Source organism: Nipponia nippon, unplaced genomic scaffold, assembly GCF_047370975.1.
Source record: "Nipponia nippon isolate SJK-2023a ecotype South Korea unplaced genomic scaffold, ASM4737097v1 scaffold_4, whole genome shotgun sequence".
NCBI lineage: Eukaryota > Metazoa > Chordata > Aves > Pelecaniformes > Threskiornithidae > Nipponia > Nipponia nippon.
The window spans coordinates 39,020,718-39,036,608 of NW_028262358.1; the positions used below are offsets into that span (position 1 = coordinate 39,020,718).

The 15,891-nt window shown below is 39.2% G+C and overlaps 1 protein-coding gene across 3 annotated transcripts in view; it reads left to right on the forward strand.

The window, feature by feature from the left end:
• Positions 1-15,891, forward strand: part of SMYD3 (SET and MYND domain containing 3) — a 424,868-nt gene that overhangs the window by 266,905 nt on the left and 142,072 nt on the right. The window lies entirely within an intron of this gene.

Here is a 15,891-nt window from a genome sequence, read left to right on the forward strand (position 1 = left end):
GCCTGATGGGGACTGGAAAATATGTATAACTTGAGTCCCATTTTGTTAGACATTTCCATGGACGAAGAATGCCCTCAAAGTTGCAAGTGTGAATTAATGGTGCCCAAGACCTGTAGAGAGGGAAGGATCTTCCCAAAACAACAATTTTGCTATAGATTTTCTGATCCTGGAGCTATCAGCATCTGTTTTCAGCAAAGTAGGGGATGGTCATACTGTGGGACTCAGTCTTTTGCCACTATGAAATTGTGAAACTGAAAGACATGTGAAAATTTTCTCCCTGGATGTTGACCAAATTTGATATTGCTCTCCGTGGACCTCCTGTGTGATCTCCTTATTTTTCAGTCTCCTAGCTGATCTAATTCTTTTTGCAGTGCTCATCCAGACCTAATTGACTGTGCTTATAGTCTGTGCGGTGACACTGCAGCTGAGCAGAAGAGGTAGAAACATGACTTTTGCCATCCATATGCTTAGTCCTCATATCCATCTTGTCCTAGAAACAAACTGAAGAAGTTGCCTCATAGGCTTGCTCCAAGTCAGGACTGACAACAGCTGTGCTGTTTCTGCAGCAACTGTGATTTTCACTTATGCAAGGTGAATCCTAGTTCTTTGCCACTGTATATTTCTAGTGCAAGGTGGGTGATGCACCCTCTGCGGTCCTAGCTCACATCCTGGAGAGTTAGACCTGCTCCCATGAGCAGATCTACTGATGTTAGTGAGAACATGCTGCAAAAAGGAAATGGCTATTTAACTATTGTTATCTACTTGTTTATAGCTATTATCTAATGTAGCTAACTTTGAGCAATGGCTCTTGACATCACCTTTAGGGACGCTAGGTTTGATCTGTGACTGAGAAGCGGTCCAGGCAGTTTTGATTTGGCCTTGGTCTTGATATAAGGAAAGAGATTTTCAGATTTCCATTTGTTGTTTGAAAAAATACTGCCAATTTGCCAGTAAATACTACTGTTCATATTGAAAGGGCAATAGGTCACAATCAGATTTTTGGATCTGTGGAAGAGTATTCTGCTTTTGAACTTTTGGGATGTGACTGATTTGGGGGTCACAGTGATTCCACCAGAATCATCTTTCATGTGTATCATGGAATTGCTGGTAAGTTCGTTTAATCTATACTGGCATGAGGAAGAAGAGAAAATCTGCTGAAGCTGACATGAAGGGTACAAATGTTGGGGATGAATGATGTTCCCTCTCACTAACCAGTTTAGCTTGAGGGAGGAGAAATAGCTGTCCCTTTTTCTTGCAGGTCCTTTTAGTGGCCCAAGTGCCCTCTCTTTGGATGGGTTAGTGTACCTGTGCTTTTGGGCTGTATCACCTCCCTGCTGCCAGTCACATGGAAGGGAAGAAGCGGCTCTTCAGTGTTAGTTCATCCAGGTACACTGTCACTGCAAACCACTGCAGCAAAAGTCAGCATCAACCTGTGCCTTCATCTGTATTTTTATCCAGTTAAGTTCACTGAGTGGTATCCTGATTTTCCCGTACAACGTTTAGAATAATGTATGTGGCATGGAAGCTGGGGCACATCTGGTGAAATCAGGTGTTTGCTGATAATGCTGCAGTGTCAATAAGGCCTGTAACTTAAGTAAATTGTACGCTGCTTGATCTGCACTTGCTCAGATCAGCTGTAAGTTTGTGAAACATCTTTGTTTATTGTATTTCCAAATGATATATTTAATTTATATGTACTCAGTGGAGTCTTGATTTGTATGAATGTTTATCCCACAGGCAGTGTTAAGTATCTTGCAAGCAGATCTATCTGTGCTCTTCATGGTGTTCATTTCTCTATGTAGCCCATGCGGAAATGCTGAAAATGCATAGTGCTTCAACAGTGTATGAGCTGTTTATCGTCACATTTGCATTTCTCTGTCTGGTTTGTGTGGCACACTGAAGAAAACAGATCAAAGTGACAGATTGTGTATTTTCATTACCTTTGTGTTCCACATATTCTTTTTGTGCCTGTTCTCAATAGAATAGCATAGGGACCAAAACAAAGATTTGAAGAATCTTTGAAGTTTGGAACATATGGGAGGAAAAACAGTCTTGTGACAGTAGACTTTGCTTGAAAGCTAAACTGGTAATTTAATATACAGACTGCATTATGGAAACCACACGTGTTTAAAAGCATCAACAAAGCATCAGTTCTTAAACAAAAAACAAACTCTGTCTTAGATTTGCACAAACACTCTGTTCTTGTGTTGGCAGTGAATGAGCATGGAGTCTCTGTTCAAGACCATGGTGTTTCCCAAGCCTAATTGAATTATTTTTTTTATTTTTGGGGGAGAAGAGGGGTAAAGGATCTTTGCAGAATCAGTTCTTCATAAAAAAAAGCAGCAGCTCTTCTACCCAGATTAATGAAAATGAACACATATTGCTGATAGTCCTGTTTTTCTCTGAGGAAGAAAAAAGAGGTAGTGTTGAAAGCTGTGAGGAGTCCACTCTCATCCAAATGTCCAACAAGATTTTAGTATAACCATTTTTATCCTTGAACCATCTTTTGACGTTTCTTAGTGCTTTGCATTCTATCTAGTTATTAGCAGCAAACTTCATGTAAAGCAGCTGAGCAATGCTGCCAGGCCAGAATCTAAACTCTGGGTTACATCCTTTTGAACGTGTTTAAATAATATACAAAGAAGACGGCTTCCAGTTCAGGTACATAACGTCATGTCTTTCTAAGCTGAAAATTGTTAATTTTACTGAGTTCTCACAAAGCACAGCAGAGTACACAATGTGATGAGGAATCCTGTAAAAAGTTTGGTGTGCTTGTAATTCTCCTGGAAATCAGCAATGGGCATTAAAGATCGTGTTTTCAGCTGAGTCTGGACTTTCTTGGAAGATCAGATCCTTAAATTTATGGTGGGATTCTTATTCCCCAATTTTTGAATTTTTTACTTTGTTTCTCTGAAAAACAAGTTAAATATAATTTATAAAATACTATATTATCTGTAAGTATTGAAGTGTGTATTTGTAGTTTAAAAGTGCAGATTTATATTTTAAAATTGCTAAATGCATGGTGATTTTTATGTGCCTCTTCTGAATAATTTTCCAGATTAAGTATAGACCAAATTGTAAAAATCATAAATGTAACTTCAGTTTGTATAGGAATAGGTGAATGAGCTACAAAAAGAACACATGACAGTTTGCCATTTCTAATAACCTTGAAAAATAACTCTTCATGGATCAATATTTGGTCTGATGCAAAATGTGTGATGCTGTTGATTTATCCAGCCAATTTCACTGAAACTGAATAGCCTACATTCATTCTTAAAGCTCAGAGAAAACGTAACTGAAAATGAGGAATGAGTTAAAAGAAGAATTTGAAAGTAGTCCTTCACTAGTTAGTATTAAGTCCTCTGTTTGATTCAGGGTAAAAATTTATATTCAGATCTGTCTGAGTCATTGCAGCGAGAGCTCTGTATGTCCAGGAAAACCCTGAAATGTTTGATTAATGAGCAGTGTTGGCCAGGATGTAATTTTCCATGCATGCTGCTTTTAAATTTAGGAAAAAGTAAACATTTTAGTTTTGAAAATTTTAAAGCTGAAAATAGACGCAGCATGATAAATGTGATCCTTATTCTGATCCTATTTCAGATTATGTTAAAGTTAACTTTAATACCAGTGCTTTGGCTGGTGATGTTTTGAAAAGAACAGTTTATGGCCAGTATGTTTTCCTATTTTGGTGTTTCTGAACGTAGTTGCACGATATATATTGCAATAAGGAAAGTAGATGTTATATACTTTCAAATAAGGAAACTAAATTTTATGTATTCTTCCTAATTGTGGAGAATTCCCTTTCCATGTGCCATAGGAAAATCTAGTTCAGTTGATTATTATCTCTGTGAAAATAAATATTCATAAAATCAGGCTGTGATTCACTTAGGATTTAGAGTGATCTTCAGTCCTTTCCCTCTGTGCTCGAGGCCTCAACTTCTTTCTACCTAAAGGATATTAAAGCAAGCAGGTCACCTGTCTTCACCATCTCCTTGGCACTGTATCACCTCAGTGGATATAGAAGCAATGCAGGGATGGCCATAAAGTATCCAAAACAGTCATGAAAGTATCTGCGCTTTTATCCAGAGACTTCATCTAGAAACAGATGGGACCACTCTTGTACCGTTGTCTGTGGAAAAGCAGAGTCCAGCCCCAATGCCTGTGGGATAAAGAGGCCATTGCCTGTTTGTGGAGGATCAGCCAGGCGCAGGCTGTACTTTCATCCTATTTTGAAGATCTAAGTGGAATTAAAATCATCCTGTATTTCCTGTACCTTGTGTTCTGCCTTCACAAGGCAAATGAAGGTTTGGGCCTTGTTCCTTGTCTTACTTGAGTGATTCCCTGGTTCCCTCTTCAGGGACTGAATGAAGAGACACGTTCTGGCTCCTTGGTCCCCATCTCAGGTCGATCAGTTGGCCAAGCCTCTCAGTGCTGTCTCCCGGACTGCATCAGAGCACCTCCTCCTTTATTCTTTTCCACTCACACCTCACATTCCACCCACATAAGAAGTGGAGTACTTCTCACCCACATGGGGTTGCTGGAAGGTCAATGCTTTGTAAGACTGTGGTGCCCTCAGATATGAGAATAACACAGACCAAGGAAGTAATGAAGAGTAATCAGTAATCTTTTATTATATGAATGTTGGTGTCCATTCCTCCTGATTCTCTATGTGTATTTTAGTTTTTTCTCTGCACACGTCTTTGTGTTCTTGATGCGTTCCCTACGCCTGCTCTTAAAGACTGCGTGCTTGTAACAAGCAGCCTGTAACATCACTGCTTGTTACCAGGGCCCTGCCTCTTCCCGCACAGTGCAGACACCCAGGATGGTCCTATGATCAACATCACAACATCAGCTTCCTTTCTTGGCTCTTTGGTCATTTTGGAAATTTATAAAATGCAGGGATCCACCTTACAGTTGTAAATAAAAGTATACTGATGCTGTTGTCATGTCATCAAACATGTTTCTGAGCTCACTTGCATGTGTGAATGTGTGTCAATCCATGCACGCACATCTTAATTTTTACTGACATACGTACACAAATGTCTAACAGTGCTGACCTCTGTTTTTATGTATAAAGTTCTGCGCTTGTCACCTGCACAGCAAAAAATGTGCATATGAAGATTTTTTTTCCAGGTGCTCAGATTTTCATTTACTTCACAAATTTTGTGTTTATATCTGAGCTCTTTGTTATAGTTTTATTTTGATCTCCTGGGCCACTCCACTGCAGTGAGATTTCGATGTCGGAAATATGACATTTCTAGGCATGATTCTCAATTTCAGATAACTCTGGCTAAATGTATACATTTTGGAGGTCTGGAGACTATTTAAAAATTTCTTAAGGCCTCTGGAGTCTGAGTTTTGGCAGCAGTTTTGTCCTCTGACAGACTAGCCTGAACAAAGGAATATAGAAATGAGCAGTTAAACTTGAAGGAGCTCTTTGTGAACACTGATGTTAGGATGATTCTCCATCAGCTCCATCTATACTCAGTGGAGGAGAGGGCATTTCTCCTCCAGATAGGGACTCGGAACAGTTAAATCAGGCTTCAGTCATGAATGTGTTTCTCTCCATTGACTGGAGGCTGTTTAGACACATGCGCCACACGTGATTAAATTAGCCTTGATGAATATTCTTTCTGATGGGCTAATCTAAGAACTGAGTTTCAGTCATTAGGAAAGCTGATACACGAATGGTATCTCTGTATCGTGGGCAACTTACCCTAAAGATGGGCAAATTAAGCAGCATTGTGACGTTCTTTGTAGATCATCTTGCATTAGGGTTGCATATTTCAGAGTGGACTTTGATCCATATTACCATAGACAGGACAGTTTGATGAACACAGGAAAAAAGAGAAATAAGTATTAAAACAGCAGGAAGATGGGAGGAAAAGAAAACAGTCTTTCTTGAACCACTGGGCTTCTGGCATGAGATCTTCAATTTGTATTTTTTTTCTCATTAAAATAGATGTGCATATAATTTTCATTTACTGAGTGAAAATGGAAAGGTGGCAAAAGAAATCTGATAACTGAAGGAGATGTTTGTGGTAGGAAAACTATCTAACCCTCACAGTTGGAAAATCTTCAGGTGGCAGCTGCCCAATATCTGAATATACTGACCTTGCTTGGCCTTGCGGATTACAAGAGTTTGTAGGAAAACAGAGCTAGAGTACTGGGTGCTAAGGGAATGTTAAATACAAAAAGTTAAACTCATGCAATGTTATGATTGCAAGTAGAAAAACAGATTGGAAAATGCAATACAAACTCCTTCATAATATATGTATTATACATTAATTACATCATTGAGTACTGCTGGCGATTTTTATGTTTACGTGTTATTTTTACTAAAGAAAGGCATGTTTTCTCTTATCATCTGAGTGGGTGGTTCCATGCAGAAGAAATATTTATATCTATATTTTCTTTATGTGAAAATTTATCTATTACATGAAGCATTGTAGGAAAATGAGAATGCAACTGACTTCAAAGAATCTGTTTCATATTGATTTAAAAAAACTGAAGTTGTGTTTGATATGGTGTTACGACATTCTCTCTGGTAGAGAACAACTTTTACAATGCAATCAGGCATACCTTTCCAAGGGTGTTAGGGGAACCGCATGCCTAGGGGCTTCCCTGGAGGCCCTCTGATGTAGGAAATGCGCAGTTGTGCTGGGAAGCCCGTCTCCTTCGGAAAAATGAGAACGCCATGTTCTCAGACTGTCACTGCCGTAAAGCTGGTGCATCACAACGGGAAAGAGCAGGTTGATAGGTGTGCAATATTCTCAGGTAGTAATTAATGGGAAGATTGTGTCAGCTCTTGTAACTTTAATATAATATGAGAGCTTGTGAAAGGAAGACAGGTTGAAAGAGCACTGCTAGTCTTCCCTGAGAGTGCTGTGGTGCCAGGTTGTCTCCTACAAAAGGTAAAAGTGTCTGCCTCATGAGCATCGTATTTCTTTCCTATCCTCAAAGAGGCAGGGTAACAGGAAACATTAAAACTGGCTTGAGATAAAATATTTCAAATTGGTTAAAGAAATAAATATTAACTGTTATCACTTTGGGAGCTGCAATTACTTGGTTTTAATTAGGAGTGCTCACATTAAGCACTTGTCATTTCAAAGTGCTTTGGAGATTGTATGATACAAAAATATCAGAAATATTTTTAATCAAAAGAGGGAAATACCTCTCCTGCTCTTTCTGTGCATGTGTATGTATGTATAGGAGGTTGTTTGCAATTCAGTGGCCTTAAGACTTGATCAGGCAGGTGCAGAGCACACTAATGCAGTTTCAGCTGAGCTCTGAACTATGTGCTTGAGTTTTTGCTGAGATTATAGCATTCAACATTTTGCAGAACAAAGATTTTTTTTTTAGATGTCTAGGAGTATTATATAAAGCTAAATTTTTATGTGATAGGATAGCCAGTGCATACTGTTGGGAACGGTATAGGGGGCTCCATGTGGTTCATGGTCTTTATGTGAGATCCCATGAAGACCATGTGAATCTGATCCATTGGTTCTGATAAGGAATGAGATCAGTGGGATTTAACCTCTGACATGCCTCTTTTCTACTGCTAAACATCTATATTCTCCCAGTTCTACAATATTCACATGACTGAATACCCTTTTTAAGCAATGACTTCATATATTTTGATTAAAAAACAGAAAGACAGGAAATGAGATGAGAGACACGGATCTCAGATCTCACTTTGAGGAAAATGTTTCTTGTTTAAGAAAGGCCGTCTTTCTTGTTTAAAATATTATGCCAAGACAAGTGATTCAGAAGGGATAACTACATGAGCAGATCTACCTAAGCAAATGCAATTCTCTCCCCCCTTCCCTCAAAAAAGTCACTGGTGATGATGAAGACATTTTTACAAAGAAAGTAAAGAAAGCAAAAGTATCTTTAAAACTTTTTTTAATATCAGTTCAACCCACACCATTCATTTCTCATAATAGTTCATAAGATTGTAGTATGTAATCAAGCAAATATTTAGAGATATTAAAATTGCTTTCAGTGTAAATTTCATGTTAATAAATTGAAAAAATAATTTGATTAAGGGATTAACAGTATTTAGTCTTTGCAACAGTGATGTATTGGATAGTAGTAGACAAAGTACCAGATACTTCAGGATAGAAACAGTGACACTCAGAAAACATCTTAAGCTTTTATTTTTCCATTCTAATTAATTCTGCAGTAGCATCTAAAGGCCCTAGAATTTGGAGTAGTGCCACCCTGTGCTAGAACTGCCTAACACATTATGTGAGTTGGTCTCTGCCTGGAAGATAAAATGGAAACAGTCGAGGCAAATAATGTTAAAAAAAAAAAAAAAAAAAAAAAAAAAAAAAAGAGAGAGGTGCAGGGAAGTGAAGAAACTTGCTGAAGGTAATCCAAGAACAGAGGTAATGCTGGGAAGTGAATCCAGGTTTTATAACTGTGATTCAATGCTCAGTCCATTACCATACTGCATCTGCTCTCATTCCTGCTATTTCTTCTGGGAGTTCAGTGTTTATTATAAGAATTTTGATGTTGGCTCAAACTAAAATGAAGAACTTAAGGTCTAAGTGTAGGAAAGCTTTACAATAATTTGATGGCTTCACTGTGGGCAATTCAAAACTTAGGACAGGCACAGCAGTTCAGCTGAGGTGCTAACATTTCAGTTTAGCCCATGATAATTTGCTCAAGTATTACCTCAATGTGTATTAGGATCTGACAGAGAAAGCTGCATATAAAAAGCATCATTACAGTCAGTGGAACAAATTTTGGTTAAATTTCCTCAAATTTTACAACTATGGAGGTGTTTGAAGCCAATAGATATTGTTTGTGTCTTTTTGGTAAGTATATGTAAGTTCTTACCCATCAGACCATTGACTTTTTTTCACCCACGTCTAGTGCATCATAAAAGGAATAAGTGCTTTTATTGCTTTTTTTCTGTGTGAATATTATCTGCAAAGTTTCTAGTTTTTATGTATCTCACTTTGGTTTGATAGAATTGGATGAATGATTTGAAAGAATTTATGTTGCCCATGCCCTACTTCCAATCGTTCTCATTCAAAACCAGGTCTGCTTTTCTTCCACTCAGCACACATTACATTGAGATATGCAGATTCTTCAGAATCAGAATGTTAATAGGAATGTGTGTATTTCAGTTTTTCTACTGTTGAAAACATTTTTTACTTTTGTATTGTAGTTTATGTAATGTAGAAATAAAATTATTCTGTTTTTGTAGCATGAGATAGACAACATGAAAAGTTGAAATGAAAACGTTGATATTACTAAAAATGAATCTATGAGAAATGTTTAGATCTCCAATCTGTCTTAATTGCTTAAGAAAGAACAAAAATAAAAGATTGAAAAAGAAATATTTCAGAATATTGTGTGTTTAGAATAGCTCAGTTTTCAAATGCCAGTGCTTGCACTGATGAATTCAGAATTTGTCTACAGTGAATAACAGCTTAAAAATTCAAATGCATGTTGCATTTCCTAGAATATTTGCAGATAGATAGATAAAAAATATTTGCACTTAGGATATATGAATAAAGCTTAAAAATATAACTGCATATTTAGCAGCAATTTTATTCTTTATTTACTCTTCTCAATTTTAGGAAAGAAAGATTTCTAGTCTTTAACAGATTTTTTCAATAAGGTTCATATAAAGGAGGCCAGAATGTGAATCATTAGGCTATTTTCTTTAGAGTTTGCTACTTCTGGTATTTGCCTTACTTAATACTGGCTAAAATAACCCCTTAAATCTGTGTTTCTTAGACCTTTAGATAGTGGTGCCTATTATTAAAGGTCACTGAAGACCCAGCACTGTCTCCCCTATTGTCACTGTTAGAAGTCAGATTACAGGGTGGCTACTGACAATCATGAGGCTCACAAGCTGTTTCTATCAGCTCCATGAAACACATATGTGCAAGAAAAGGCTAAAAAATTAATCGTGACCTGAATGATGATCTGTGCCCACTTTGCCAAACCAAGATATACACTCTATATCACAGAACACCTTGTTGCAGCCAGTGTGAACCTCTTTGGGATGCGAGGTGACTTGTACATTGCAAAGGTTTCCCAAGGCACAACAGGAAGGAATTGGGTCATAGAAGGTTGTGGACTCACACGGAGTGGGTCTGGCTTCTCAACTCTGTACTGAAAAGGCAGGACCGTAGCAAGTCTCATTTTCTCTTCTGCTGTGCTCTGTCGGCTAGCCAAAGCCTATTCCTGGGTGCTCACAAGTCTTCATCAGGTTTGGATGCCAATCAAAGCTGAACATAGGTATGGTTCCAGAACACACCTATAATACCAATATACCTAAATAATCTTTGTTTAATACCTTATTTTAAAATGATCTTGTATTGCTTCTTGATATTACAAATATTTGAAATATATGTCTTAATATATCTTTGTAGTATATGAAAAAGATTGAAGTTGCCTGCATTCTTAATTAACTTTTGAAATAATGACCTACAACCCTATCTGACCTTATTTTCCCAAACCTAAGTATTAGAACTCTTAAAAAACCCCCAAAACTATTGTACTGGTATTGTGCATGCAGTATTTCAGAATCAGCTTATAGAATGACTGCTGTCTCTGTACTATTATAGTTGCTAGCATGCTGCTCTTGAAAATGCAGCATAAAATTACATGTTAAGTACTGATTTAAATTTTTTTTTTGTTATTCCTGAATATGTGAGCCTGTAGTTGAAAAATGTTATGGTTAATCTCTGAACTTAATCCTTTGAAGGAATGAAAAGTAGAAGGGACTCAGCATTACTTTGCTTGCTGATGCCAGATGACACGTACTTGAGTGTTCCTGCACAGAAACAGGCAGCCAGATACGCTTTTAGATCTTCCTTTTCTAAAAAATTGAGTGGACAGTGAATAAATTCTTTGAAGTAGCTCCTCGTTTTGCTTATCAAAACATTCAGCAGAATAAAAGCATAGAACTGGAAAATCTTTAGCCTCTTTAAATTCTAGATCAGATGCAACATTAGTGAAGCTTTTTATTTAAACAAATAAATCCAGCTGCTATGTTATCTGGCAAGCAAAGTTTTATAGGGCCTTCTCTTACAGTATTTTTTCACAATAAAGTACGGGTGTGGAATTCCCCTGCTGATCCCAGCCTTGTTCCTCGTCTCTCCTTCCACCTCCCACAATAATGCAATAGCATGCACTACTAAAGTTAGATAAAGGCTTCTAAATCCTGACCTTTAGTTCTGGAAAAGAGGGGCTTATAATGGATCAAGTGCCAGACTATCTTCAGGTACCTGGCGCTGTATTTACCCAAGCTCACTTGAGATGCTATTCATATTCATTTGAAATACTTGTCTAATCTCTCTGAATTTGGAATCCTATGCTTTTCTCTGGCAACTTAGGGTTTGGAAGAAATCTTTTGTTTCCAGTATGTTGTGCTATTTGTAATAACACTTGTTCTTTCACCTAGGATCTCAGGTTTGTTTCTCATACTATTGTGATATTTTGGCATATCATTTATTGTTCTTTAAAATGGATCAGTTGGATTTTCTCCTGTATTGGATTTGCATGGCAAGGTTTTGGTAGCAGAGGGGCTATAGGGGTGGCTTCTGTGAGAAGCTGCTAGAAGCTTTTCCTATGTCCAACAGAGCCAATGCCCGCCGGCTCCAAGACAGACTTGCCACTGGCCAAGACCGAGCCCATCAGTGACGGTAGTAGCGCCTCTGGGATAACATATTTAAGAAGGGAGGGGGAAAAAAACAAAACTGCAGAACAGCAGCAGAGAGAGGAGTGAGAATATGTGAGAGAAACAACCCGCCAGACATCAAGGTCAGTGAAGAAGTGAAGAGGTTCCCCTGCAGCCCATGGTGAAGACCATGGTGAGGCAGGCTGTCCCCCTGCAGCCCATGGTGAAGACCACGGTGAGGCAGGCTGTCCCCCTGCAGCCCATGGAGGTCCACGGTGGAGCAGATATCCACTTGCAGCCCATGGAGGACCCCACGCCAGAGCAGGTGGATGCCCGAAGGAGGCTGTGAGCCCATGGGAAGCCTGCGCTGGAGCAGGCTCCTGGCAGGACCTGTGGACCCATGGTGAGAGCAGCCCACACTGGAGCAGGTTTGCTGGCAGGACTTGTGACGCCGTGGGGGACCCACGCTGGAGCAGTCTTTTCCTGAAGGACTGCACCCGATGGAAGGGACCCACACTGGAGCAGTTCGTGAAGAACTGCAGCCCGTGGGAAGAACTCACATTGGAGAAGTTCATTGAGGACTGTCTCCTTTGGGAGGGACCCCACGCTGGAGCAGGGGAAGCGTGTGAGGAGTCCTCCCCCTGAGGAGGAAGGAGCAGCAGAGACAATGTGTGATGAACTGACCACAACCCCCATTCCCCGTCCCCCTGCACTGTTTGGGGGAGGAAGTAAAGAAAATCAGGAGTAAAGTTAAGCCCGGGAAGAAGGGAGGGGTGTGGGGAAGGTGTTTTAAGGTTTAGTTTTATTTCTCATTATCCTGCTCTGATTTGATTGGTCATAAATTAATTTCCCCAAGTCGAGTCTGTTTTGCCTGTGACGGTAACTGGTGAGTGATCTCTCCCTGTCCTTATCTCAACCCACAAGCCTTTTATTATATTTTCTCTCCCCTGTCCAGCTGAGGAGGGGGAATGATAGAGCAGCTTTGGTGGGCACCTGGCATCCAGGTAGGGTCAACCCACCACAGCTCCAGATCAATCTTTTCTCTTCTCTTCTCTTCTCTTCTCTTCTCTTCTCTTCTCTTCTCTTCTCTTCTCTTCTCTTCTCTTCTCTTCTCTTCTCTTCTCTTCTCTTCTCTTCTCTTCTCTTCTCTTCTCTTCTCTCTTCTCTTCTCTTCTCTTCTCTTCTCTTCTCTTCTCTCTTCTCTTCTCTTCTCTTCTCTCTTCTTTTCTCTTCTCTTCTCTTTTCTTCTTTTCTCTTCTCTTCTCTTCTCTTCTCTTCTCTTCTCTTCTCTTCTCTTCTCTTCTCTTCTCTTCTCTTCTCTTCTCTTCTCTTCTCTTCTCTTCTCTTCTCTTCTCTTCTCTCAGCTTCAACTGGGAAAAGGGAGCATCCTGGATAGATCAGGAATTAGCAGTTTCAGAACTGAGCTCCTCCTTGGGCTCTTCCAAAGAGCTAAACAGAGTCTTGAACAGCACCTGGTCAAAAGGTGTTGTCCTCTTCCAGGGACAGTAGATCTTTGTTACATACAGGATGAAGTATGTAATCAATGCTCTTTGAGTGGTGTTTCATGGCGTATCTTCCTCCAATTTTTCCTTTCTGAAACCTTGTCTTAATTATGGTACATGGTCTGAGACTGCAGAATTACAGTCACATGTTCACACTGAAGTCATGAAAGATTTAACCTCATGTCAGCTGGAAGTTAACCCCATTTGTTCACCTGAAGACCTCTAAGTTATAGGATTAGAGAGAGATTTTGAGGATGCTGGGAGTACCACGTATGTAGCAAATATGCAGTCCCCTGCGCTAAATGTGACTTTTGCAGGAAGGACAGGGGAAGAATTTGGTATAAAACTTGGATAGGTTTTATTTTCACATTTTGAAATTGAGCTTCCTTATTATTGGCATTGCAAATTATATCTGTAGGCATACTACAGACATACTACTTTAAAACTCTTCACTTTAGTTTAGAACTGTTAATAAACCTTAGGGTCCAAATATGTTCTTTAGATATGTAGTCAAATGTTTCTTTCACAGGAGGAAACATTTCAGATGTTTCAGTCAGATATTTCTGACCATTATGCGTAATGAGAAGTGTACAACTGCAGTTTTTAAAAAGATAAACTTCCAAAATGAGGACATATTAGGATACTCATCTCTGCTAAAAGAGAATAAGTAACCAGAAATTAGAGGGGAAAATGTTTACTCACAATGCATGTCGTAAATTCTACCACATCAAATCATTAGATGTATACGGTGGATTTGTCATAAGATGTGGTGGATCTGCCTATATAAGGCTAAGCTGTGCCAGAAAGCCCAAACCCTATTAGAGAAAAAAAGACTAAAAGAGCATCATGTATTTATGACTGTCACACGCCTTATTTTTCAAGGGGTGAATTCAAAAGCACTATTGCATAACTGTTACAGAGCTTGTTTCCAGAACTGAGCTGCTCTAGGTTAGAAGAAACTTCATGAAAGTCTGCCAAAGACTTGGATGAGCTATGATATCAGCTTTCATGAGGAGCCACTGCTGTTAGGAAACAATTGTAGGCAAACAGCAAAAGCTGTCAAATTTGTTTGGCACTGCTCAGCATTTAGAATAAACTTCTCCTGCTCACCATAATGTGCTTTGCTTAGGAGTGGAATCTATCCTGTGTCATTTTAGACGTTTAAAAGGTAGGTATATATTTCAAAGCAGGTTGGTTGGACTCTCTTTGCAGTCAGAAGTTCAAAAATAAGCTGGGATGCAATTCACCAAATCTATACCACACAGCAACTTCAAAATGAGATGACTCATGATCTAGACAAGGTTATTTATCTCTAGTGATTCTAAATGGGGTTGGAGAGCTCTCTGGGGTGTGTGTCTAGAATTGGATTCACTAATCCTAGCCTGGATTATTAGTTACTCATGCTAATTCTGTGTCAGTGTGTGACTTTCTGATGAAAAAACCCTGGTTAGAGGTTTTCATATGTCTTTGATCTATAACTCTAGCTTTGATCTCCTCATGTCTCACAGTCAGACTGTAAATACTATAAAACCATTTCATCATCTATGAAACTTCTGATGTTACATTTTTTGGCAGTTCCATGGTCTGTAGCTTGCCAACAGGCAATGAGAAGTAAGAAACAAGACAATATTATCATTACCAAGTGTTCAGAAGTCCTGGTTTTCCTTCCAGTGACTGAATCACTGATCCAGTTGGTTCATGTATATGCTTGTGATCACACCTTAGACATATACATTCAAGCATTGCTATTCAGATCATTTTTTTACCTCTGTAGTACCTGTAGCACATAATCTGGACTCTCCACCCTGTGTGGTTCACATGATAGTAAGACCATTGAAGCTCATTCCTACCTCAGTTTCCTCCCATTTATTGTCTCTGTTACACTTTCTGGTTTTTTTCCCACTGTTTCCATGCATCACAACTGCTTAAAATTTTAATTTTCATTTGCTTTACGTTTTCTTTTAATGCTTTTGAGGACTTGTACTATTTTATTCTTTTACTTTATAACTTTAGTCATGGGTTTGCCCATCTCATTTTTTAATCTCATGCTGTAGCTTCTGGCTTTGGCCCAGAAAGTATGTGGTTATGATCTCCCTGGGCATCAAGGGCTATGACAGAGAATTTTTGGTCTCTAGTGGGCCTACCCAGTTGGCTTTCCTGTCTGAAAGAAGAAAACATCACAAGTAAATATCCTATATGGCACTTAAACCCAGAGCTGAAAAGGAATGAGGAGGGGTATCCCCAGCTGCCCGATACGTTTGCATACAAAGGATTACACCACATTTCCCCTCTTCAGCACTCCTAGAATCAGCTATAAAGAAAAATAAACCTAATTAAAACCACCCTTGGTTCCAGGGCTGCTCTCTGGCACAGTTTCCTTGGGAAGCAGGAAGTTGGGCTCTTGTCAGCTGGGCTCCAAACCCGGACAGAATGGGTCTTCGAGAGAAACTTGTCAGTACCAGAACTGCTGCTGTGTGTTTCTGTATTGATAGAGAACAACCCTTTGGAGGACCGCTCACCTTTGTGTATCTACAACGGAAATGTCAAGCAAGCCCCTATTCTCCTCAAAAAAAAGCCACCGCAGTGAATTTCTTATGTGTAAAGGAACATTATCAGGTCACAGATTGGGATTCCCCGCTTCCCTGAAGGCCAGCAAGCAAGACTCTTGGTTTCTTCGTTGCACAATGTCCAAGTAGTTGGCAGGGCAGCTGCCTGCAGTGCCAGTCACTGCTTTGTCATGTGTGT